General features: G+C 39.7%; 1 protein-coding gene and 1 long non-coding RNA gene across 2 annotated transcripts in view; one reads left to right on the forward strand and one right to left on the reverse strand.

The window, feature by feature from the left end:
* PCYT1B (phosphate cytidylyltransferase 1B, choline) overlaps positions 1 to 27292 on the forward strand; it is a 129557-nt gene that overhangs the window by 96753 nt on the left and 5512 nt on the right. The gene's annotated exons all lie outside the window — the stretch shown is intronic.
* Positions 1 to 27292, reverse strand: part of LOC113614857 (uncharacterized) — a 39563-nt gene that overhangs the window by 1811 nt on the left and 10460 nt on the right. The gene's annotated exons all lie outside the window — the stretch shown is intronic.

Genomic DNA, 27292 nt, shown 5'->3' on the forward strand with positions numbered 1-27292 from the left:
TAATTTTTTCAAACAGCACTAAGAACACAATTCACCATTTTAACCGTTTTTAAGTGTACGGTTCAGTGGTATGAAATACATTTACACTGATTTCCAACCACCACCACCACCATCCATTTCCAGAACTTTGTTTTTATCATCCCATATTAAAACTATGTACCCATTAAATAGTAAATTCACATTTCCCCACTCCCCCCAACCAGTCCTCGGGCACCACCCCTTTTACTTTCTATCTATCTCTATCAATTTGACTATTCTAGGTACCTCATAAGTAGAATCATACAGTATTTGTTCTTTGTTGTACGGCTTCTTTCACTTACTATAAGGTCTTCAAGGTTCAACTGATATTATAACATATATCAGGATTTCATTCCTTTTCAAAGCTGAATAATCTCCCATTGTGAAAGACTTTATTTTTATGTAAAAGAGGCTTATTTACTTATGTTAAAGCATCGGGGCTTCCTTGGTGGTGCAGTGGTTAAGAATCTGCCTGCCCAGGCAGGGGACAAGGGTCCAAGCCCTGGTCCAGGAAGATCCCACGTGCAGTGGAACAAATAAGCCCGTGTGCTGCAACTACTGAGCCTGCACGCCACAGCCACTGAGCCCGCGATCCACAACTACTGAAGCCCGCATGCCTAGGGCCAGTGCTCTGCAACGAGAGAAGCCACCGCGATGAGAAGCCCGCGCACCGCAACAAAGAGTAGCCCTCGCTCACTGCAACTAAAAGCTCCTGCTCAGCAAAGACCCAACGCAGCCAAAAATAAATTAAAAAACAAACAAGCATCGGCCTGAGGGGCAGGTATATAATTTAACATACTTTTTAGGGGCCTGCTGGTTACTCTCCAGGGACGGAGGCTGGTGGGTACCATCTTTGTGTTCTCCCTCTGCCTCATTTCAGCTTGCTTTGCTCATAACTTCCAGAAAGGAGCCTGTACCCTCCTTTGGCAGCCTGATTTTTCTGGCCGCCACCCGCAAGATACCACTCGATCACCTGGACCTGGTGGCCAGTGGGGCTTATGCTCAGGAATCCCACAGGACTGTAACCAATGGAGAAGACTTCTCGTCCAGGTACCATGCACAGGACACAGCAAGAGGCAACAGACCCAGGAGCCCAGTCTTTCTGTGAAAGTGGCCTATTTGCTTGTCCTGGAGCTATGGCCTGAGGGACAGATTTTAATGGTTTGGCACACATCTAGGGACCTACTGAAGTGTACTCCAAAAACAGAGGCCAGTAGATGCCATCTCTGCTCTCCTTCTGCCTCACACCAGGTCACCAACAGCTACCAGTAAGAGACAATAACTGAACTGAAGAATACACTAGAGGGATTCAATAGCAGACTAGATGAAGCTCAGTGAACGTGAAGACAGGGCTGTGAAACTCACCCCAATCAGAGCAGCAAAAAGAAAAAAGAATGAAAAAAAGTAAAAATTGCTTAAGGAGCTTATGGGACAATATCAAGCCAACCAAAATTCATATTATAGCGGTCCCAGAAGGAGAAGCAAGAGAGAAAGGGGCAGAAAACTTACTTGAAGACATAATGGCTGAAAACTTCCCTAACCTTGGGAAGAAAACAGAGACCCAGATCCAGGAAGCAAAGGGAGTTCCAAATAAGATGAACTGAAAGACACATTATAAAGGAGAGAATCTTAAAAGCAGCAAGAGAAGAACAACTTGTCATGTATAAGGGAACCCCCATAAAACTATCAGCACATTTTCAGCAGAAACTTTACAGGCCAGAAGGAAGTGGCATGATATAGTCAAAGTGCTGAAAGAAAAAACCCACAACCAAGAATACCCTACTGGGTGCAGGCTGTCACTCAGAATTGAAGGAGACAAGAAAAGGCTAAAGGAGCTCATCACCACGAAACCAGCCTTAGGAGAAATGTTAGAGGGACGTCTTTAAGCTGAAAAGAAAGGGTGCTCCTTATTAATAGGAAAACATATGAAAGTATAAAGCTCACTGGTAAATATAAATATGTAGCAAAATTAAGAATAATCTAATGTTATAAAGGTGATGGATTAATCACTTATAAAGCTAGTGTGAAGGTTAAGACCTTCACACTAGCTTTATAAGTGAGTAAAAATAACTATAACTACAATAATTAAGGGATACAAGAGATTAAAAGATGTAAAAGGTGACATCGAAGGTGTCAGACATCTGGCAGAGGTTAGGAGGGAGAGTAAAAAGGTAGAGCTTTAGAATGTGCTCGAACTTAAGTTTTTATCAACTTGAAACAGACTGTTATATACATTTTTTATGTGTAAGCCTCATGGTAACTACAAAGTAAAAACCTATAGTAGATACCAAAAGATAAAGGAATCTAAGCACACACTAAAGAACGTCATCAAATCACAAAGGAAGAGAGCAGAAAGGAACAGAGGAACTAGAAAACAGCCAGAAAACAATTAACAAAATGGCAATATTTACATACCTATCAATAATTACTTTAAATGAAAATGATTTAAATTTTCCAGTTAAAAGAGTGTCTGACACATCTACATGGTGCCTACAAGACACTCACTTCAGATGTAAGGACACAGACTTAAGGGAAGGGTTGGAAAAAAATATTCCATGCAAATGGAAACCGAAAGAAAGCTGGGGTAACTAAGACAAAATAGACTTTACAACAAAGACAGGAGCACCAAAATGTATTAACAGACCTAAAAAAGGAAAGACAACAATACAGTAATAGTAGGGGGATTTAAAACACTACTTTCATCAATGGATAGAGCATCCAGTCAGTACAGAAATTCAGCTGTAAATGACATATCAGATGGAGTTGATACATACAGCACAGGCCATCCAAAAGCAATGGAATATATCAATACATTCTTCTCAAGTGCACATGAAATATTATCCAGGAGAGATCATATGTTAGGCCACAAAAGAAGTCTTAACACACTGAAAAAGACTGAAATCATATCAAGCACTTTTCTTTTCTTTTTTTTTTTTTTTTTTTTTTTTTTTTTTTTTTTTTTTTTTTTTTGCAGTACGTGGGCCTCTCACTGCTGTGGCCTCTCCTGCCGCGGAGCACAGGCTCCAGACGCACAGGTCCAGCGGCCATGGCCCACGTGCCCAGCCGCTCTGCAGCATGCGGGATCCTCCCGGACCAGGGCATGAACCCGTGTCCCCTGCATCGGCAGGCGGACTCCCAACCACTGCGCCACCAGGGAAGCCCTCAAGCACTTTTCTAACTACAATGGTATGAAGCCAGAAATCGATTACGAGAAGAAAACTGGAAAATTCACAAATATGTGGAAATTAAACAGCATGCTACTGAACAACCAATGAGTCAAAGAAGATATCAAAAGAGAAGTCAAAAAATACCTTGAGACAAATAAAAATGGAAATACAACACACCCAAATTTATGGGATGCAGCAAAAGCAGTTCTAAGAGGGAAGTGTGTATCAATAAATGCCAACATCAAGAAACAACAAAAAAATCCTCAAACAATGTAACTTTACATGCGAAGAACTAGGAAAAGAATAATACAGGAAGCCCAAAGGAAGGAAATAAAGACCAGAACAGAAATAAATGAAATACAGACTAAAAAGACAGTAGTTAAGATCAACAAAACTAAGAGCTGGTTCTTTGAAAACAAAATTGACAAACCTTAAGCTAGACTCATCAAGAAAAGAAAGAGGACTCACAACAACAAAATTACAACTCACAAAGGAGACATTACAACTGACACCACAGAAATACAAAGGATAAGAGACTACTATTAACAATTATACACCAACAAATTTGACAACCTAGACGAAATGGATAAATTCCTAGAAACATACAGCCTACTGAGACTGAATTGTGAAGAAATGGAAAATCCAAACAGACAGATTACTAGTAAGGAGATTGAATTAGTCAACCAAAAACCTCCTTGGGATTAATATATACACACTACTATATATAAAATAGATAACCAACAAGGACCTACTGTATAGCACAGGAAACTACACAACACAATATTTTATAATCACCTATAAGGGAAAAGAATCTGAAAAAGAATGTATACGTATGTATATAGATCTGAATCACTGTGCTGTACACCTGAAACTAACACAACATTGTAAATGAACTATACTTCAATTAAAATATATATATATAAAAATATATAAAGTTTCACATACTACTTCCTATGGTCTGAGCATTTGTGCCCCTCCCCCCCAATTTCATACGTTGAGATCTTAACGCCCAATGAGATGGTATTAGCAGATGGGGCCTTTGGGAGGTGAGTAGGTCATGAGGGCAGAACCCTCATAAATGAAATTAATACCCATATAAAATAGACCCCAGAGAGCTCCCTTGCCTCCTGCCACCATGTAGGGACGCAAGAAGGCTATGAACAGGAAGAGGCTCCTCACTCGATCCTACTGGCAACTTGATCTTGGGCTTTTCAACCTCCACAACTGTGAGAAATAAATTTCTGTTATAAGCTAAAGAAAACAAAAAAAACAAAAACCCACCCAACAAAAGTCCACAAGCAGATGGCATTACTGGTGAATTCTCTCAAACATTTAAAGAATACTGATCATGTTCAAAGTCTCCCAGAAAGAAAAAAAAAAAAGGAAGGAACACTACCAGGGCAATATCTCTGATGAATACAGATGCAAAAATCCTCAACAAAATATTAGCAAACCACATTCAACAATACATTAAAGGGATCATACACCATGATATGTGGGATTTATTCTAGAGCTGCAAGGATGGTTCAACATCCACAATTCAATGTGTTATACCAGTTTAACCAAATGAAGAATAAAAACCATGTGCTTACTCAACAGATACAGAAAAAGCATTTGACAAAATTCAACATCCATGTACGATTAAAAACTCTCAACAAAGGGTATAGAGGGGAATGTACCTCAACGACATAATAAAAGCCATATATGACAAGCCACGGTTAACATTATACTCAACGATGAAAAGCTGAAATCTTTTCCTCTAATATCAGGAACAAGTCAAGTATGCCCCCTCACCACTTCTATTTAACATAGCATTGGACGTCCTAGCCATAGCAATTAGGCAAAAAAAGAAACAAAAGGGCATCCAAATGGGAAAGGACAAACTGTCACTATTTGCTGATGACATATTATATATAAGAAACCCTAAAGACTCCACAAAAAAACTGTGAGAAATAATAAATTCAGAACTGTCAGAAAGAAATTAAGACAACAATCCCATTTACAATTGCATCAAAAAGAATAAAATACATAGGAATAAATTTACCAAGCAGGTGAAAGATCTGTACACTGAAAACTGTAAGATGTTGATGAAAGAAATTGAAGACACAAATAAATGGAAAGACATTCTGTGCTCATGGATTGGAAGAACATGGTTAAAATGTCCATACAACCCAAAGCAATCTGCAGAGTCAGTGCAATCCCTATCAAAATTCCAATGGCGTTTTTTACAGAAATACAACGAACAATCTTAAAATTCATATGGAACTACCTAAGATCCCAAATAGCTAAAGCAATCTTGAGAAAAAAGACCAAAGCTGGAGACATCGTGTGCCCTAATGTCACACTGTATTACAAAGTGATAGTAATCAAAACAGTGTGGGATTGGCATAAAAACAAACACATAGGGCTTCCCTGGTGGTGCAGTGGTTGAGAGTCTGCCTGCCGATGCGGGGGACACGGGTTTGTGCTCTGGTCCAGGAAGATCCCACATGCCGCGGAGCGGCTGGGCCCGTGAGCCATGGCCGCTGAGCCTGCACGTCTGGAGCCTGTGCTCCGCAACGGGAGAGGCCACAACAGTGAGAGGCCCGCGTACCGCAAAAAAAAAACCCCAAAAAACAAAAAAACCAGACACATATAGTAATGGAACAGAATAGGGAGCCCAGAAATAAACCTATGCATATATGGTCAATTTATGACAAAGGAGGCAAGAATATACAATGGGGAAAAGACAGTCTCTGCAATAATGCTGCTAGGAAAACTGGACACCAACATGCAAAGAGAACGAAACTGGACCACTCTTACACTATACACAAAAAGCTAACTCAAAATGGATTAAAGAATTTAGTGTAAGACGTGAACCCATAAAACTCCTACAAGAAAACATAGGTGGTAGGCTCCTTGACATTGGTCTTCGCAATGATTTGTTGGATTTGACACCAAAAGCAAAGGCATCAAAAGCAAGAATAAACAAATGGGACTACACCAAAGTACAAAGCTTCTGTAGAGCAAAGGAAACAAAATGAAAAAGCAACCTACCAAATGGGAGAAAATATTTGCAAATCATATCTGATAAGGGGTTAATATCTACAAAATATATATATATATATAAAACTTATACAACTCAACAAAAAAACCTATGATCCAGCAAAATGAGATAGAAGATACAGAGAACAGATTGGTGGTTGCCAAAGGCAGAGGGTAGGGGGTGTACAAAATGGGTGAAGAGGGTCAAAAGTACAAAATTTCAGTTATAAAATAAGTCCTGGGGAACACACAGCACGCCTCAGGCTGTTGCAACGTCACGCCGGCCTCTGCCGCCACAGGCTCACCCTGCATTCCGTACCCCTCCCTCCCCCTAGCCTGAGTGAGCCAGAGCCCCCTAATCAGCCGCTACTTTAACTCCCTCCTGTCTGGGCAAAGACCAGATGCCAGAGGGCGACCGACATGCAGAGGCGGGGCCAAATCCAAAGCTGAACCCCAGGAGCTGTGCAAACAAAGAAGAGAAAGGGAAATCTCTCCCAGCAGCCTCAGGAGCAGCGGATTAAATCTCCACAATCAACTTGATGTACCCTGCATCTGTGGAACACCTGAAGAGACAAGGAATCATCCCAAAATTGAGGCAGTGGACTTTGAGAGCAACTGTAGGCTTGGGACTTGCTGTATGTCACTGACGGGTTTCTGATTTATATGTTGAGCTTAGTTTAGTTTTTAGCACTTGTTATCATTGATGGATTTGTTTATTGGTTTGGTTGCTCTTTTCTTTTTTTTATGACTTTTTAATTTTAATATTTTTAAATTTTAATAACTTTTATTTTATTTTACTATACTTTCTTTCTTTTTTTCCTCCCTTTTCTACTGAGCCATGTAGCTGACAGGGTCTTGGTGCTCCGGCCGGGTGTCAGGCCTGAGCCTCGAAAGTGGGAGAGCCGAGTTCAGGACACTGGACCACCAGAGACCTCCTGGCTCCACGTAATATCAATCAGTGAGAGTTGTCCCAGAGATCTCCATCTCAACGCTAAGACCCAGCTCCACTCAACGACCAGCAAGTTCCAGTGCTGGACACCCCATGCAAAACTACTAGCAAGACAGGAACACAACTCCACCCATTAGCAGAGAGGCTGCCTAAAATCATAGTAAGTTCACAGACACCCCAAAACACACCACCAGACGCGGTCCTGCACACCAGAAGGACAAGATCCAGCTTCATCCACCAGAACACAGGCACCAATCCCCTCCACCAGGAAGCCTACACAATCCACTGAACCAACCTTACCCACTGGGGGCAGACACCAAAAACAACAGAAACTATGAACCTGCAACCTGCAAAAAGGAGACTCCAAACACAGTAAGTTAAGCAAAATGAGAACACAGAGAAACACACAGCAGATGAAGGAGCAAGGTAAAAACCCACCAGACCTAACAAATGAAAAGGAAATACACAGTCTACCTGAATAAGAATTCAGAGTAATGATAGTAAAGATGATCCAAAATCTTGGAAATAGAATGGAGAAAATACAAGAAAAGATTAACAAGGACCTAGAAGAACTAAGAGCAAATAAACAGAGATGAACAGCACAATAAATGAAATTAAAAATTCTCTAGAAGGAATCCATAGCAGAAAAACTGAGGCAGAAGAACAGATAACGGACCTGGAAGATAAAATAGTGGAAATAACTACCACAGAGCAGAATAAAGAAAAAAGAATGGAGGGCAGTCTCAGAGACCTCTGGGACAACATTAAACACACCAACATTCGAATTATAGGGGTCCCAGAAGAAGAGGAGGAAAAGGGACTGAGAAAATATTTGAAGGATTATAGTCGAAAACTTCCCTAATATGGGAAAGGAAAGAGTCAATCAAGTCCAGGAAGCACAGAGAGTCCCATACAGGAAATATCCAAGGAGAAACACGCCAAGACACATATTAATCAAACTGTCAAAAATTAAATACAAAGAACAAATATTAAAAGCAAGGGAAAAACAACAAATAACACACAAGGGAATCCCCATAAGGTTAACAGCTGATCTTTCAGCAGAAACTCTGCAAGCCAAAAAGGAGTGGCAGGACATATTTAAAGGGATGAAAGGGAAAAACCTACGACCAAGATTACTCTGCCCAGCAAGGATCTCACTCAGATTTGACAGAGAAATTAAAACCTTTACAGACAAGCAAAAGCTAAGAATTCAGTACCACCAAACCACCTTTGCAACAAATGCTAAAGGAACTTCTCTAGGCAGGAGACACAAGGGAAGGAAAAGACCTACAATAACAAACCCAAAACAATTAAGAAAATGGTAACAGGAACATACATATCGATAATTACCTCGAATGTAAATGGATTAAATGCTCCAACCAAAGATACAGACTGGCTGAATGGATACAAAAACATGACCTGTATATATGCTGTCTACAAGAGACCCACTTCAGACCTAGGGACACATACAGACTGAAAGTGAGGGGATGGACAAAGATATTCCATGCAAATGGAAATCAAAAGAAAGCTGGAGTAGCAATTCTCGTATCAGACAAAATAGACTTTAAAATAAAGACTATTATAAGAGACAAAGAAGGACACTACATAATGAGCAAGGAATCAATCCAAGAAGAAGATACAACAATTGTAAATATTTATGCACCCAACAGAGGAGCACCTCAATACATAAGGCAAATGCTAACAGCCATAAAAGGGGAAATCAACAGTAACGCAATAATAGTAGGGGACTTTCACACTCCACTTTCACCAATGGACAGATCATCCAAAATGAAAATAAATAAGGAAACACAAGCTTTAAATGATACATTAAACAAGATGGACTTAACTGATATTTATAGGACATTCCATCCAAAGACAACAGAATACACATTCTTCTCAAGTGCTCATGGAACATCCTCCAGGATGGATCATATCTTGGGACACAAATCAAGCTTTGGGAAATTTAAGAAAATTGAAATTGTATCAAGTATCTTTTCTGACCACAATGCAATGAGACTAGATATCAATTACAGGGGGAAAAAAACTGAAATAATACAAACACCTGGAGGCTAAACAATATGCTACTGAATAACCAAGAGATCACTGAATAAATCAAAGAGCAAGTCAAAAACTACCTAGAAACAAATGACAATGAAAACACGAGGACCCAAAACCTATGGGATGCAGCAAAAGCAGTTCTAAGAAGGAAGTTTATAGCAATAAAATCCTACCTCAAGAAACAAGAAAAATCTCCAATAAACAACCTAACCTCACACCTAAAGCAATTAGAGAAAGAAAAACAAGAAACCCCCAAAGTTAGCAGGAGGAAATAAATCATAAAGATCAGATCAGAAATAAATGAAAAAGAAATGAAGGAGACGATAGCAAAGATCAATAAAACTAAAAGCTGGTTCTTTGAGAAGATAAACAAAATTGATAAACCATTAGCCAGACTCAACAAGAAAAAGAGGGAGAAGACTCAATAGAATTAGAAATGAAAAAGGAGAAGTAACAACTGACACTGCAGAAATACAAATGATCATGAGAAATTACTACAAGCAACTATATGCCAATAAAATGGACAACCTGGAAGATTTGGACAAATTCTTAGAAAAGCACACCCTTCCGAGACTAAACCAGGAAGACACAGAAAATATAAACAGACCAATCACAAGCACTGAAATTGAAACTGTGATTAAAAATCTTCCAACAAACAAAAGTCCAGGACCAGATGGATTTACAGGCGAATTCTAGCAAACACTTAGAGAAGAGCTAACACCTATCCTTCTCAAACTCTTCCAAAATACAGCAGAGGGAGGAACACTCCCAAACTCATTCTATGAGGCCACCATCACCCTGATACCAGACAATTATGTCACAAAAGAAAGAAAACTACAGGCCCATATCACTGATGAACATAGATGCGAAAGTCCTCAACAAAATTCTAGCAAACAGGGCTTCCCTGGTGGCGCAGGTGTTGACAGTCCGCCTGCCAATGCAGGGGACACGGGTTCGTGCCCCGGTCCGGGAAGATCCCACATGCCACGGAGCGGCTAGGCCCGTGAGCCATGGCTGCTGTGCCTGCGCGTCTGGAGCCTGTGCTCTGCAATGGGAGAGGCCACAACAGTGAGAGGCCCACGTACCGCAAAAAAAAAAAAAAACCTAGCAAACAGAATCCAGCAGCACATTAAAAGGATCATACACCATGATCAGGTGGGGTTTATCCCAGGAATGCAAGGGTTCTTCAATATGGTCAAATCAATCAATGTGATACACCATATTAACAAACTGAAGGATAAAAACCATATTATAATCTCAATAGACACAGAAAAAGCTTTCAAGAACATTCAACAGGGCTTCCCTGGTGGCGCAGTGGTTGAGAATCTGCCTGCTAATGCAGGGGACACGGGTTCGAGCCCTGGTCTGGGAGGATCCCACATGCTGTGGAGCAATTAGGCCCGTGAGCCACAACTACTGAGCCTGCGTGTCTGGAGCCTGTGCTCCGCAACAAGAGAGGCCGTGATAGTGAGAGGCCCGTGCACTGCGATGAAGAGTGGCCCCTGCTTGCCACAACTAGAGAAAGCCCTCGCACAGAAACGAAGACCCAGCACAGGAAAAATAAATTAATAAACTCCTACCCCCAACATCTAAAAAAAAAAATTCAACACCCATTTATGATAAAAACTCTCCAGAAAGTAGGCATAGAGGGAACTTACCTCAACATAATAAAGGCCATATATGACAAACCCATAGCCAACATCATGCTCAATGGTGAAAAACTGAAAGCATTTCCACTAAGATTGGGAACAAGACAAGGTTGCCCACTCTCACCACTATTATTCAACATAGTTTTGGAAGTTTTAGCCCCAGCAATCAGAGACGAGAAAGAAAGAAAAGGAATCCAAATTGGAAAAGAAGTAAAACTGTCACTGTTCGCACATGACATGATACTCTAGATGGAGAATCCTAAAAATGCTACCAGAAAACTACTAGAGCTAACCAATGAATTTGGTAAAGCTGCAGGATACAAAATTAATGCACAGACATCTCTTGCATTCCTATACACTAATGATGAAAAATCTGAAAGAGAAATTAAGGAAACACTCCCATTTACCACTGCAGCAAAAAGAATAAAATACCTAAGAATAAACCTACCTACGGAGACAAAAGACCTGTATGCAGAAAACTATAAGACACTGATGGAAGAAATTAAAGATGATATAAATAGAGAGATATACCATATTCTTGGATTGGAAGTATCAACATTGTGAAAATGACTATACTACCCAAAGCAATCTACAGATTCAGTGCAATCCCCGTCAAACTACCAGTGGCATTTTTCACAGAATTGGAACAAAAAATTTCACAATTTATATGGATACACAAATAACCAAAGCAATCCTGAGAAAGAAAAATGTAGCTGGAGGAATCAGGCTCCCTGACTTCAGACTATACTACAAAGCTACAGTAATCAAGACAGTATGGTACTGGCACATAAACAGAAATATAGATCAATGGAACATGATAGAAAGCCCAGAGATAAACCTACACACGTATGGTCACTTTATCTTTGATAAAGGAGGCAAGAATATACAGTGGAGCCAAGACAGCCTCTTCAATAAGTGGTGCTGGGAAAACTGGACAGCGACATGTAAAAGAATGAAATTAGAACACTCCCTAACACCATACACAAAAATAAACTCAAAATGGATTAAAGACCTAAATGTAAGGCCAGACACTATCAAACTCTTACAGGAAAACACAGGCAGAACACTCTATGACATACATCACAGTAAGATCCTTTTTGACCCACCTCCTAGGGAAATGGAAATAAAAACAAACAAATGGGACCTAATGAAACTTAAAAGCTTTTACACAGCAAATGAAATCATAAACAAGACAAAAAGACAACCCTCAAATGAGAGAAAATATTTGCAAATGAAGAAATGGACAAAGGATTAATCTCCAAAATATATAAACAGTTCATGCAGCTCAATATCAAAAACACAAACAACCCAATCCAAAAATGGGCAGAAGACCTAAATAGACATTTCTCCAAAGAAGATATACAGATTGCCAACAAACACATGAAAGGATGCTCAACATCACTTATCATTAGAGAAATGCAACTCAAAACTACCTCACACCAGTCAGAATGGCCATCATCAAAAAATTTACAAACAATAAATGCTGGAGAGGGTGTGGAGAAAAGGGAACCCTCTTGCACTGTTGGTGGGAATGTAAACTGATACAGCCACTGTGGAGAACAGTATGGAGGTTCCTTAAAAAACTAAAAATAGAGCTTCCCTGGTGGCGCAGTGGTTGAGAGTCTACCTGCCAATGCAGGGGACACATGTTCCTCTCCCAGTCTGGGAAGATCCCACGTGCCACGGAGCGGCTAGACCCGTGAGCCATGGCCGCTGAGCCTGCGTGTCCAGAGCCTGTGCTCCGCAACGGGAGAGGCCACAACAGTGAGAGGCCCGTGTACCGCAAAAAAAAAAAAAAACAAACTAAAAATAGAACTACCATATGACCCAGCACTCCCATTACTGGGCATATACCCTGAGAAAACCATAATTCAGAAAGAGTCATGTACCAAAATGTTCATTGCAGCTCTATTTACAATAGCCCGGAGATGGAAACAACCTAAGTGTCCATCATCGGATGAATGGATAAAGAAGATGTGGCACATATATACAATGGAATATTACTCAGCCATAAAAAGAAACGTAATTGAGTTATTTGTAGTGAGGTGGATGGACCTAGAGACTGTCATACAGAGTGAAGTAAGTCAGAAAGAGAAAAACAAATACCGTATGCTAACACATATATATATGGAATTAAAAAAAAAAAGGTTCTGAAGAACCTAGGGGCAGGACAAGAATAAAGACACAGACATAGAGAATGGACTTGAGGACACTGGGAGGGGAAAGGGTAAGCTAAGAAGAAGTTAGAGAGTGGCACTGACATATATACACTACCAAATGTAAAGTAGATAGCTAGTGGGAAGCAGCCTCATAGCACAGGGAGATCAGCTTGGTTCTTTGTGACCACCTAGAGGGGTGGGTTAGGGAGGGTGGGAAGAAGACGCAAGAGGGAGGGGATATGGGGATATATGTATACGAATAGCTGGTTCACTTTGTTGTACAGCAGAAACTAACACAACAATGTAAAGCATTTTTATTTTTTATTTTTTTAAACATCTTTATTGGAGTATAATTGCTTTACAATGGTGTGTTAGTTTCTGCTTTATAACAAAGTGAATCAGTTATACATATACACCTGTTCCCATTTCTCTTCCCTTTTGCATCTCCCTCCCTCCCTCCCTCCCACCGTCCCCATCCCACCCCTCCAGGTGGTAACAGAGCACCGAGCTGATCTCCCTGTACTATGAGGCTGCTTCCCACTAGCTACCTATTCTACGTTTGATAGTGTATATATGTCCATGCCACTCTCTCACTTCGTCACTGCCTACCCTTCCCCCTCCCCACATCCTCAAGTCCATTCTCTAGTAGGTCTGTGTCTTTATTCCCGTCTTACCCCTAGGTTCTTCATGACCTTTTTTTTTCTTTCTTAAATTTCATATATATGTGTTAGCATACGGTATTTTTCTCTTTTTGACTTACTTCACTCTGTATGACAGACTCTAGGTCCATCCACCTCACTACAAATAACTCAATTTTGTTTCTTTTTATAGATGAGTAATATTCCATTGTATGTATGTGCCACATCTTCTTTACCCATTCATCTGTTGATGGACACTTAGGTTGCTTCCATGTCCTGGCTATCGTAAATAGAGCTGCAATGAACATTTTGGTACATGACTCTTTTTGAATTATGGTTTTCTCAGGGTATATGCCCAGTAGTGGGATTGCTGGGTCGTATGGTAGTTCTATTTGTAGTTTTTTAAGGAACCTCCATACTGTTCTCCATAGTAGCTGTATCAATTTACATTCCCACCAGCAGTGCAAGCGTGTTCCCTTTTCTCCATACGCTCTCCAGCATTTATTGTTTCTAGATTTTTTGATGATGGCCATTCTGACCAGTGTGAGATAAAGCAATTTTATTATACTCCAATAAAAATGTTAAGAAAAAAAAGAAACTATTGCCTAATCTAACATCTTACAGATTTACACCAGTGTTTCCTCTAAGATCCCTTTTTTTTTTTTTTTTTTGCGGTACGCAGGCCTCTCACCATTGTGGCCTCTCCCGTTGCAGAGCACAGGCTCCGGATGCGCAGGCTCAGCGGCCATGGCTCACGGGCCCAGCCGCTCCGCGGCACGTGGGATCCTCCTGGACCGGGGCACGAACCCGTGTCCCCTGCATCAGCAGGCGGACTCTCAACCACTGCGCCACCAGGGAAGCCCTAAGATCCATTTTGAGTTAATTTTTATATGTGGTATGAACTAAGGTTCAAATTTATTCTTTTGGATATGGATATCCATTGTCTATCACCATTTGTTGATAAGGATACTCTTGACATCCTTGTTGAAAATCAATTTACTTTTGATATATGGGTTTATTTCTAAGTGTTGTCATCTTAATATTAAATCTTCCAATCCATGAACACAGGATGTCTCTCCATTTACTTAGGTCTTTAGTTTCTTTCAACAATGATTTGCAGTATACAAGTCTTATATTCATTGATTAAATTTACTCTTATTTTTTCTTTTTGTTATTTTAACTGGATTTAAGAAAATTTTTAGATTGTTTATTGCTAATATATAGAAATACAACTGATTTTTTTCTATATTCTTAAAAAAGAAGTCCTGGAGATGTAATGTGCAGCATGGTAATAGTTAATAATACTCTTGCCTATTTGAAAGTAGATCTTAAAAGTTCTCATCACAGAAATTTGCAACCATGTATGGTAACAGATTAACAAGACTTATTGTGATCATTTACATATATATATACACACACATATATATGTACATATTATATGTTATATATATATGTTGTACACCTGAAACTAATATAACATTATATGTCAATTATACCTCAAAAAATATATACATGAACATAGACTTTTTTCCTCTATTGTTTACTGCTCTATCCTCAGGGTTTAGATTAATCCTCAAACCATACATAGTGTGCTGTTGGTAAATGTTTGTTGAAGCAATGAATCTTTTGTGAGCTTTCAGATTCTCCATGCCAGGAAAACCCTCCATAATATTTTATAAGAGACAAAATGTTTCTTTTCAACACCATCTTAGAAATACTTTAGCCATGCTAGCAAAAAAAAAACCCCATCATATGTATATGCATACACGTGTACATATACATACATATACACATATACAGTTATTTATGCATACCTCATTTTGTTTATCCATTCATCCATCAATAGACATTTAGAGTGTTTCCACTTTTTGGCTATGAACATTACTATACAAGTATCTATTTAAGTCTCTGCTTTCAAGTCTTTTTGGGTATATACCCAGAAGTAGAATTGTTAAACCATATGATAATGCTCTTTTTAATTTTTTTGAGGAACTGCCATACTGTTTTCCATAGTGGCTGCACCAGTTTACATTCCCTTGGCAACGCACGAAAGTTCTAATTTCTCCAGCACTTGTTGTTTTCTGTTTGTTCCTTATAATAGCCATTTTCATGGCATTGCTAAGTTTTAAGACTTAATTTTGAGAAAAGAAATATAAAATGCAGTTCGTGGATCTGAACTAGATTTCCCACTTGTCTTTTGGACAGTTTGAAAACTTTGTCTTCCAACAAATGTTCAATAAAACATGAGTAAACATGAAAAGCTTCCTACTATGAAAGTTATGGAGAGCTGGTCATGAGCAGGGGCTCACTTCCTAGCTGGGTAGCCTTGAGCAAGTTCATTTACCTCTCAGCCACTTCCTAGGGTTGTTGGGAGGATTAAATTTTCTCATACTTTAAAGCCCTTTATAACAGTGCTGGGTACCCAGGGCACGTGTTGGGCACTGTTTCAGGGTGAGTTGTTGCTTATTGATTTGCACAGAACTGAAACTCTCCATGAGTTCCATCTTGAATATCAGGAGGTCCAAACCATCTGTAACTAGGATATTTTTTATTTCCTTTTTGGTGGTGCCAGAGTATATTTGAAACACTGAAACCTTTAAATGCATGTGTCAAGACATTTACTGCCTTACTAGATATTAAGAACTTTTTTTTAAAAGGGAAAACATTGTAGGAGGGGAAATAGAAATTTATTTTCATGTGGACAGGACTATAAATGGGGTTCTTTTCTTGGGAGAAAACTTTATAAATGGAAACCTCTTAATACAGCAAAAGACTGAATTTAAATTCAGTCTTTTCTCTTTGAAAATGCCATGCCACGGTCTTCATTATTTGTTATATTTCTAAAGTGCTTTTCTTTCCAGGAAGCTCATTACAAACTGTCTCCTGACCTGATTCAATTCAGCTCCTTCACAGGGGAACCACCCTTCAAAATGTACCAGAAACAGATCAGAGAGCTTGCAAATCAAGACCCATAGTTGTTTTGCCTGGATACTGCATTTTATAAAGGGTGACACCACTGTTTATCATTAAGGGTTCAAATAATTTCATCCCCTTAGGCAGAATATTCAGTTATGAGCTTGAGTCTTGTCTAGTCTCCAACTAGGAGACAAGTTGGAGATTCCTTAGAAAGTGGGCTTCTAATGGAAATGCTGACAATCCATTAACAGCAGGAGGGCTAGTGGCTGCCACTAAAAATATACTTCAAGATTACAGTAATAAAAACACGTATTTCAAAATGCCTGCTAGGGGCTTCCCTGGTGGTACAGTGGTTGAGAATCCGCCTGCCTATGCCAGGGACACGAGTTCGAGCCCTGGTCCGGGAAGATCCCACATGCCGAGGAGCAACTAAGCCCATGCGCCACAACTACTGAGCCTGCTTTCTAGAGCCCGCGAGCCACAACTACTGAGCCCATGTGCCACAACTACTGAAGCCCACACGCCTAGAGCCCATGCTCCACAACATGAGAAGCCCGCGCACCGCAACGAAGAGCAGCCCCTGCTCGCCGCAACTAGAGAAAGCCCGCACACAGCAACGAAGACCAACGCAGCCAAAAATAAATTTAAAAAATTTAAATATAGAAATGCCTGTTAGAAGTTCAAGGATTTTTTTTTTCACGTTGCCATTAATAATAGGCCACCCTATCCTTTCGGCATTTGATTTTGTCTCATAAATGGGCTTAATCTAAATTAATGCTGTTGTACTACAGCATTTGTTTCTGTTTGATTTTGAGGGGTTTGGATGTCTTCTGGCAGAATTATCAATGCCTTTAATGGAAGATGAATAATCGGTGTATTCATAGAATTATGGGGTTTTAAATCTGGAAAGGATCTCAGTGATCAGCAAGTCATCTCTCTTGTATCTGCTAGAGGAGATTTGAGCTCCTAAAAAGTAATGGGCTACAACTTAAAAAGGGAAAATGACTGCAGGGGAATTGATGTTGTGCCTGAGGCCTTAATATTTTCTTACCTGTGACATTATTGCAATGCCCTTTGGCCTAATCTCCTTGCCTCAGTTATCTTTCTTTCTTCCTAGCGTATCTTTTTTTTGATGGTAAAAATAGTGTGTTCATTGTAGAACTATTAGAAAGTAAAGAAAATAATAAAAGAAACTAAAAATCACCTCTAGCCTCATCACCCAGAGTAGTCACTGCTAATATTTGGCGGGTATTGCCCCCATCTTTCTTCCATCTACATGTATATATTTCCTTGCTACATGTATATATTTTCCTATTCTAAAATCATTTTTACTTTGCAATAGCTCATGAACATTTTCTCACATTACTGAATATTCTTTAAGGACTTGATTTTCATCAGCTGCTTAGTGTATAATCTCAGAGTTGTGCAAGATCTCTCTAACCTGTTTAGGGAGTTTGACGTTTTGTCTGTTGACACTGCAATGAATGTCCATGTACACAAATTTACATCTCTGACCATCTCCTCAGGAAAAAAAGTTTTTGTGCCTATTTGCCCAATTACCCCTCCGAACGGCACTACTATTTTACCCTTCCACCAGCAGTAACAGGAGTGTAGTCTTTTTCCTGAGCCCTCACCAACACTGGCCATTACCAATTAAAAAGAATAATCTTGGCGGAGTGACATCAAGATGGCAACATAGGTCATTCCTGACTTTGTTCTCCCTCACAAGAAGAACTATTCACAGAGAAGACACCACTGAGAGAATCCTAGAACACTTGGGTGAGGCTGGAGCACGCCCTGCACTACAGAGACCAAGACAGGTGGCATTAGAAGGGTAAGAGGAGCCGCTACGTGCTCACCGTACTGCCCCTCCCCCAGGCCAGCATGGCACCGTGGAGAAATCTCCCCCGAGCCTCTGGTTCCTCCAGTGGCGAAAGAGGCCCAGATGGACATCCAGCTCTCCCGGCACTGTGGGTTCTTTCTTGCGAGACCACCTCTGGTCTTACCCCATGGTGACTGCAGAGGAATCTGAAGGACTTGACCACTGAGGATCTCATCATGCCACAACCAGCACTCTGATCTTGGCGGACCAAGTTCCTATGTGCAGTGCCCAAGTAGTAGCCCCAGCCAGCCACTTTGTCCATCTGCAGAGTCGAGTCATTGGCACCATCTGACCTGGGAACTCAGTGGAGTCCAAGTCTGTCTGATTTGGGTCCTCAAACAAAGATTTTTGGCCCTGGAGCCCGGTCTGTCCCCACGCATGCAGCGGAGCTGAGTTTTAACCCCCACTGACTGCTGAATGAAGGTCCCAGCCCCACCCAACCAGAAAGCCTTGCGAGAACACCTGGGAAGCTGCATAGCCCAGCAATACTTGAGCACAGAGTCTGGCAGGCAGAGCTGACAGACGGCAGAGCAAAGCCAGTGGCTGTGTTCAGCTACGGAACTTAGGGTGCAGGTCAGCTTGAATCAAGACCACCCACAAAGAGCCTTTCTGGCCTTGGAATTAGTTCTCCCACCGTGCCCAGGAAGGGAACCTAATTCCCAGCCCCACTCGTTGCTGAATACACCTTGCAGCCCACCCGACCACAGAATCTAACTAGAGCACACGGGAAGCTGCCTAGCTCATCCAACAACCCTGTGTACAGTGGCACTTGAACAGAGAGCAAAACTGGTGGCCCTGTCTGGCCAGGGAATTCAGTACACACTCTTGCCTGACTCAGGTCCCCAAACAACAAGCCGTACAGGCCCTGGAGCCTATTCTGCTGCCCTACCAGGGAAGAGAAGGTAATTCATGGCCTCACCTACCGGTGAGTATAGTACCCAGTCATGACCATCTAGTTATCCTGACCAGAAAACCCAGGAAGCTGTGGAGCCCAAGCTCCAGCCTCACTTGTGCAGGGAACCAAATCAGCAGTCCTATCCAACTGTTCTCAGGCAGCAGCAAGCCCTCCCTGCCCCGTCACCTCAGAACTTGGGCAGTGGCCTCACCCCAAAATAAACCCTGATAGCATACCATTCCTGCCCAAGGATGTTACCAGCAAACACATCCAGAAACCCAAACTGAGCTGTCTCTGCCAAAGTACACATGTAAAGTCTGGAAGAGAAGACCACTTACTCAAATGTGCATATACCAATGTAAGAAATCAAGGATCAAAAATATGGTTAATATGACAGCAAAGGAAACTAATAAAGCTCCAACTACTGACCCTAAATAAATGGACATCTCTGAACTTTCAGGCAAAGAATTCAGAATAATCCTCCCAAAGAAGTTTAGTGAACTACAAGCACACACAGACAACACAATTAGCAAAACCATACATGAACAAAATGAGAAACTCAAAGAAATAGGAACCATCAAAAAAAAAAAACAACCCCAAACAGAAACCCTAGAGCTGAAAAATACAATGACTGAAGAACTCAACAATGAGCTTCAAAAGCAGACTCTACTAGGCACAAGAAACCTAGAAGTCAAGAAACTATCCAGTCAGGAGGAAAAAGAAAAAAACAATGAAGAAGAGTGAATAAAACCTATGGGAATTACAGGACACAATCAAAAGAAACAGTATGTACATTATGGGAATTCCAGAAGGAGAAGATAAAGAGACAAAGTGTATTATTTAAATCAATAATGGCTGAAAACTTCCCACAACTTGGGAGAGAAAGGGACATCCAGATCCATAAGGCACAAAGGACACCAAATAGGTTAAACCTGAGTAGGGCTACACTGAGATTATAATTAAATTGTCAAAAGTCAAAGACAAAGAATTTTGAAAGCAGCAAGAGAAAAGAGAAATTACAAACACTGGAACCCTCATAAGACTTCTGGTAGATTTCTCAACAGAAACGTCTGATGTCGGGAGAGAATGGAATGGTATATTCAAATTTTTGAAAAAAAACCATCAAGCAAGAATTCTATGCCTGGCAAAGCTATCCTTCAGAAATGAAGGAGAGATAAAGGTATTCCTGAAGAAACAAAACCTGAGGGAGTTTATCACCACTAGATCTGCCTTACAAGAAAGGCTAAAGGGAGTTCTTTGAGTAAAAGGACACTAAATAACATCATAAAACATAAGAAGGTAGCATAAAACTCACTGGTAATGGTAATTATATAGTCAAAGTTAGATTCTATAATGTAACAGTGGTACATAATTCACATAACTGTACATTAAAGGTTAGAAAACAGGACTTCCCTGCTGGTGCAGTGGTTGAGAATCTGCCTGCCAATGCAGGGGACACGGGTTTGATCCCTGGTCTGGGAAGATCCCACATGCCTGTGCACCAAACTATAGAGCCTGTACTCTAGAGACTAGAGCCACAACTACTGAGGCCGTGTGCCACAGCTACTGAAGCCCGCATGCCTAGAGCCCGTGCTCTGCAATGAGAAGCCACTGCAATGAGAAGCCTGCACACCACAACAAAGAGTAGACCCCAGTCGCCACAACTAGAGAAAGCCTGCACACAGCAATGAAGATCCAATGAAGCCATAAATAAATAAATAAATAAATAAGTAAATAATACTTTAAAAAGTTAGAAAACATAGTAAAAATAACCATGACTACAATAATTTGATATTGGTTACACAATATTTAATAATATATCAACTGTCCAGCAACAATAACCTAAAATGTGAGGGAGAGGACAAGCAAAAGTAAAGTTTAGGAAGTCTATTGAACTTAAGTCATTATCAGTTTAAAATAGTGTGTTATTATTTTAACATAGTCTATGTAAGCCTCATGGTAATGATAAGGCAAAAACCTTAGTATTTACACAAAAGAACATGATAAAGTTGTCAAAGCATACTGTTACCAAAAGACATCAAAACACACACAAAAAACACAGCAAAATATGAAACAAGGAACAGAGGAACTACAAAACAGCTAGAAAACAATTAACAGAATGGCAATAATAAGTCCTTCCCTATCAATAATTACTTTTAACATAAATGGACTAGATTCTGCAATCAAAAGATACAGAATGGCTAAATGGTTAAAAAAAAAAAACCAAGATCCGACAATATGTTGCCCACAAGAGGTACACTTTAACCTTAAAGACACACACAGACTGAAAATAAAGGAGTGAAGCTCAATATTAAAAAAAACAAACAACCCAATCCAAAAATGGGCAGAAGACCTAAATAGACATTTCTCCAAAGAAGACACACAGATGGCCAAGAAGCACATGAAAAGCTGCTCAACGTCACTAATTATTAGAGAAACGCAAATCAAAACTACAATGAGGTATCACCTCACACCAGTTAGAATGGGCATCATCAGAAAATCTACAAGCAACAAATGCTGGAGAGGGTGTGGAGAAAGGGAACCCTCTTGCACTGTTGATGGGAATGTAAATTGATCTAGCCAATATGGACAACAGTATGGACGTTCCTTAAAAAACTGAAAATAGAATTACATATGACCCAGCAATCGCACTACTGGGCATATACCCAGAGAAAACGATAATTCAAAAAGACACATGCACCCCAATGTTCATTGCAGCGCTATTTACAATAGCCATGTCATGGAAGCAATCTAAATGCCCATCGACAGACGTAATGGATCAAGAAGATGTGGTACATATATACCGTGGAATATTACTCAGCTATAAAAAGGAAAGAAATTGGGTCATTTGTAGAGACGTGGATGGATCTGGAGACTGTCATACAGAGTGAAGTAGTCAGAAAGAGAAAAACAAATATCATATATTAACGCATATATGTGGAACCTAGAAAAATGGTACAGATGAACCGGTTTGCAGGGCAGAAATAGAGACACAGATGTAGAGAACAAATGTAGGGACACCAAGGGGGGAAAGTGGCAGGGGGGGTGGTGGTGGTGGGATGAACTGGGAGATTGGGATTGACATGTATACACTAATATGTATAAAATAGATAACTAATAACAACCTGCTGTATAAAAAAATTAAATTAGATTTAAAAATTAAAAAATAAAATTTAAAAAAACAGAAAAAAAAGGGGTGGAAAAAGATAATCCAAGCAAATGGTATATTTTAAGAAGTCAGGGGTAGGTGTACTTACATGAGACAAAATAGACTTTATAGTAAAAACAGTACAAAGAGACAAAGAATGTCAACATATAATGATAAAGCGGTCAATCCATCAAGAAGATATAATAATTGTAGATATTTATGCATCCAACGTTGGAGCACCCAAATATATAAAGCAGACCTAAACTGAGAAACATCAATACAATAATAGTTGGGGACTTTAATATCCCACTCTCAACAATGGATAGATCATCCACACAGGGAATCAATAAGGAAACAGTGGATATGAACAACGCTATAGATCAACTGAACCTAAGGGACATATACAGGATATTCTATCCAATAAAAGCCAAATATACACTCCTAAGTGCATATGGAACATTTTTTAGAATAGACCATATGTTAGGCCACAAAACAAGTCTAAGCAAATTTAAGAATATTGAAATCATACCAAGTATCTTCTCTGACCACAATGGTATGAAACTAGAAATCAGTAACAGGAAGAAAACTAGAAAATTCACAAATACATGGAAATGAAAAAATATTCTCCTGACCCATCAAAGAAGAAATGAAAGGGGAAATAATTTATCTTGAGACAAATGAAAAATGGAAATACTACATACCAAAACTTATGGCATGCACCAAAAGCAATTCAAAGAGGGAAGTTCATAGCAATAAATGCCTACATTAAGAAATAAGAAAAGTCTCAAATAACGTAACTCTATACCTTAAGGAACCAGAAAGAGCAGAACAAACTGAGCCCAAAGTTAGCAGAAGGAAGGAAATAAAGATTAGAGCAGAAACAAATGAGATAGAGAATAGGAAGACAATAGAAAAGGTTAACAACACTTTAACAAAACTAAGAGTTAGTCCTTGGAAAAGATAAACAAGGTTGTCAGACCTTTAGCTAGACTCACCAAGAAACAAAGAGAGAGGACTCAAATCAACAAAATTATAAATGAAAAGGGAGACATTACCACTGATACCACAGAAATACAAAGGATTATAAGAGGCTACTATGAACAATTTATACACCAACAAACTGGACAAACTAGAATAAATGGACACATTTTTAGAAACATACAACCTAACAAGACTGAATCAGGAAGAAAGAGAAAATCTGGACAGACCGATTAGTATTAAGGAGATTGAATCATTAACCAAAAATCTCCCAATGAAGAAAAGCCCAGGACCAGATGGCTTCACTGGTGAATTTTAGCAAGCATTTGAAGAAGAATTAATGCCAATCCTTCTCAAACTCTTCCCAAAATACTGAGGAGGTGGGAAACTCCCAAACTCGTTTTACAAGATCAGCATTACCCTCATACCAAAGCCAGAAAAGGACACTCTCAGAAAAGAAAACCATAGGCCAATATCCCTTATGAATATAGATGCAAAAATTCTCAGTAAAATACTAGCAAACTGAATTCAGCAGCACATTAAAAAGATCTTTTGCCATGACCAAGTGGGATTTATCCCTGAGATGCAAGGATAGTTCAGACACAAATCCATCAATGTGATGCATCAATTAATAGAATGAAAGGGAAAAAATCATATGATCATCCCTATAGATGCTCAAAAAGCATTTGACAAAATTTAACAACTATTTATGACAGTTGTTAAAAACTACAAACTAGGTATAGAAGGAATATACCACAACATAATAAAGGCCATATATGACAGCTAACATCATACTCAATTGTGAAAGGTTAAAAACTTGTCCTCTAAAATCAGGAACAAGGCAAGGCTGCCCACTCTCACCACTCCTATTTAACATAGTACTCAAAGTCCTAGCCAGAGCAGTCAGGCAAGAAAAAGATATAAAAGGCATTAGGATTGGAAAGGAAGAAGTAAAATAGTCTCTATTTGCATATGACATGATTTTATACATAGAAAATTCTAGAGACTCCATCAGTAAACTGCGAGATCTAATCAATTCAGTAAAGTTGCAGGATACAAAATTAACATACAAAAATCAGTAGCATTTCTGTACACTGATAATGAATTATCTGGAAAAGGGACTTAAATTATCCCATTTACAGTAGCATCAAAAAGAATAGAATACTGGGGCTTCCCTGGTGGTGCAGTGGTTGAGAGTCCGCCTGCCGATGCAGGGGACGTGGGTTCGTGCCCCGGTCTGGGAAGATCCCACATGCCACAGAGCGGCTGGGCCCGTGAGCCATGGCCGCTGAGCCTGCGTGTCCGGAGCCTGTGCTCCACAGCGGGAGAGGCCACAACAGTGATAGGCCCGCGTACCACAAAAAAAAAAGGAATAGTATACTTAATTTAACCAAGGAGGTGAAAGATCTCTGCACTGAAAGCTACAAGACACTGAAGAAAGAAATCCAAGAAGACACCAATAACTGGAAAGATATCCCATGCTCATGGATTGAGAGAATTGTTAAAATGTCCATACTATCCAAAGCCATCTATAGATTCAATGCAATTCCCATCAAGATTCTAATGGCATTTTTTTTCAGAAATAGAAAAAAAGTCCTAAAATTTATATGGAAGCACAAAAGACCCTGTGTGGACAGCCAAAACAATCTTGAGAAAGAAGAACAAAGTGGGAGGCATCACACTTCTTGCTTTCAAACTATACTATAAAGCTGTAGTAATCAAAACAGTATGACAGTGGCATAATAACAGACACATAGACCAACAAAACAGAATTGAGATCCCAGGAGTAAACCCATGCAAGGGAGCCAAAAATACTCACTAGAGAAAAGACAGTATCTTCAATAAATGGTGCTAGAAAATTGGACATTTACATGTAAAAGAATGAAAGTAGACCCCTATCTTACACCACCCACGAAAATTGACTTGAACTAGATTAAGGATTTCAATGTGAGATCACAATCCATAAAATTCCCAGTAGAAAACATCAGAGCAAAACTCCTTGACATGGGTCTTGGCAATGATTTTTTGGATATGACACCTAAGGCACAAGCAACAAAATAAATGAGACTACATCAAACTGAAAAATTTTGCATGGCAAAAGAAACCACCTACAAAATTAAAAGATAGCCTACGGAAAGGGAAAAAATATTTACAAACCATGTATCTGATAAGGAATTAACATCCAAAATATATAAAGATCTCATAGAGTTGAGTAGCAAAAAACCAAGTAATCCAATTTAAAAATGGGCAAAGGACCTGAAAAGACATTTTTCCAAAGAAGATATACCAATGGTTAACAAGTACATGAAAAGATGTTCAACATCACTAAATCAACAGGGAAATGCAGATCGAAACCACAATGAGATATTATCTCACACCTGTTAGAGTGTGAGCAATAAAAAGACAAGAGAACAAATGCTGGCAAGTATGTAGAGAAAAGGGAATGCTTGTGCACTGCTGGTGGGATTGTCAACTGGTACAACCAATATGGAAACATTATGAAGGTTCCTCAAAAAATTCAAAATATGATCCAGAATTTCCACTTGTGGGAATACAGTTGACCCTTGAACAGGTTTGAACTGCATGGGTCCACTTATACTTGGATTGTTTTCAGTATTAAATACTAAGTTACTACATGATCTACAGTTGGTTGAATCCACAAACATAGAACTGTGAACGCCGAGGGCCAACTCCAATGTTTTACACCGATCTTTCGACAGCAGAGGGTCAGCATCCATAACCCCCCCATTGTTCAAGGGTCAACTGTTATATCTGAAGGAAATGAAAACACTGTGTTGAAGAGATAACTGCACCCCTGTGTTCATGGCAGCATTATTGGTAATACTGAAGACATGGAAACAACCTAAGTGTCTGTCAATGGATGAATGGACAAAGTTGTGGTTTATACACACACACACACACACACACACACAATGGATTATTACTCATCCATATAAAAGGAGGAAATCCCACCATTTGTGATAACACGGATGGACCTTGAGGGCATTTTGCCAAGTGAAATAAGTCAGAGAAAGACAAATACTGTATGATTTCACTGACAGATTGTGTTTACCAGAGGTAGGGAGTATGGGGAGGGGAAATTGCATGAAGGGGATCAAAAGGTACAAATTTCCAGTTATAAGTAAGTACTAGGCATGTAATGTACAACATGATCACCGTAGTTAACATTGCTGTATGGTATATATACAGGTTTTGAGAGTACATCCTAAGAGTGTTCATCACAAGGAAAAAATATTTGTATCCATATGAGATGATGGATGTTAACTAACCTTATTGTAGTAATTATTTCACGATTTAAGTGAAATCATTATGCTGTACACCTTAAACGTATATAGTTTAAGAACCAGAAAGAGAAGTTCAGTTGTTCATACTATTGAATTGTATGTCAATTCTATCTCAAAACTGGAAAAACTTTTAAAAGGTTGGGAAGATGAAAAATATCTTTAGCAATCTGATATATTAAAAGAGGTATCTCCCATCACTTTGCGTTAGTTTATTAGTGATGCCAAACATTTTTTAGAGTTCATTTATAAGTCTTTTGTGAGTTACCTGTATGTGCCAAATGGTCGTTATATTCTTTTTGGTTTCTAAGCTCTGTTTATATACTAAAATGCTTTATTTGTATTTAAATGTTGCAAAAATTCCCCCCCCCCTTTCTTTTTGGCAGTACGTGGGCCTCTCACTGTTGTGGCCTCTCCCGTTGTGGAGCACAGGCTCCGGACGCACAGGCTCAGCGGCCATGGCTCATGGGCCCAGCCTGCTCCGCGGCATGTGGGATCTTCCCGGACCG

Source organism: Aethalodelphis obliquidens, unplaced genomic scaffold, assembly GCF_003676395.1.
Source record: "Aethalodelphis obliquidens isolate GAN/ISIS:26980383/991018 unplaced genomic scaffold, ASM367639v1 scaffold107, whole genome shotgun sequence".
In the NCBI taxonomy this organism is placed as follows: Eukaryota; Metazoa; Chordata; class Mammalia; order Artiodactyla; family Delphinidae; genus Aethalodelphis; species Aethalodelphis obliquidens.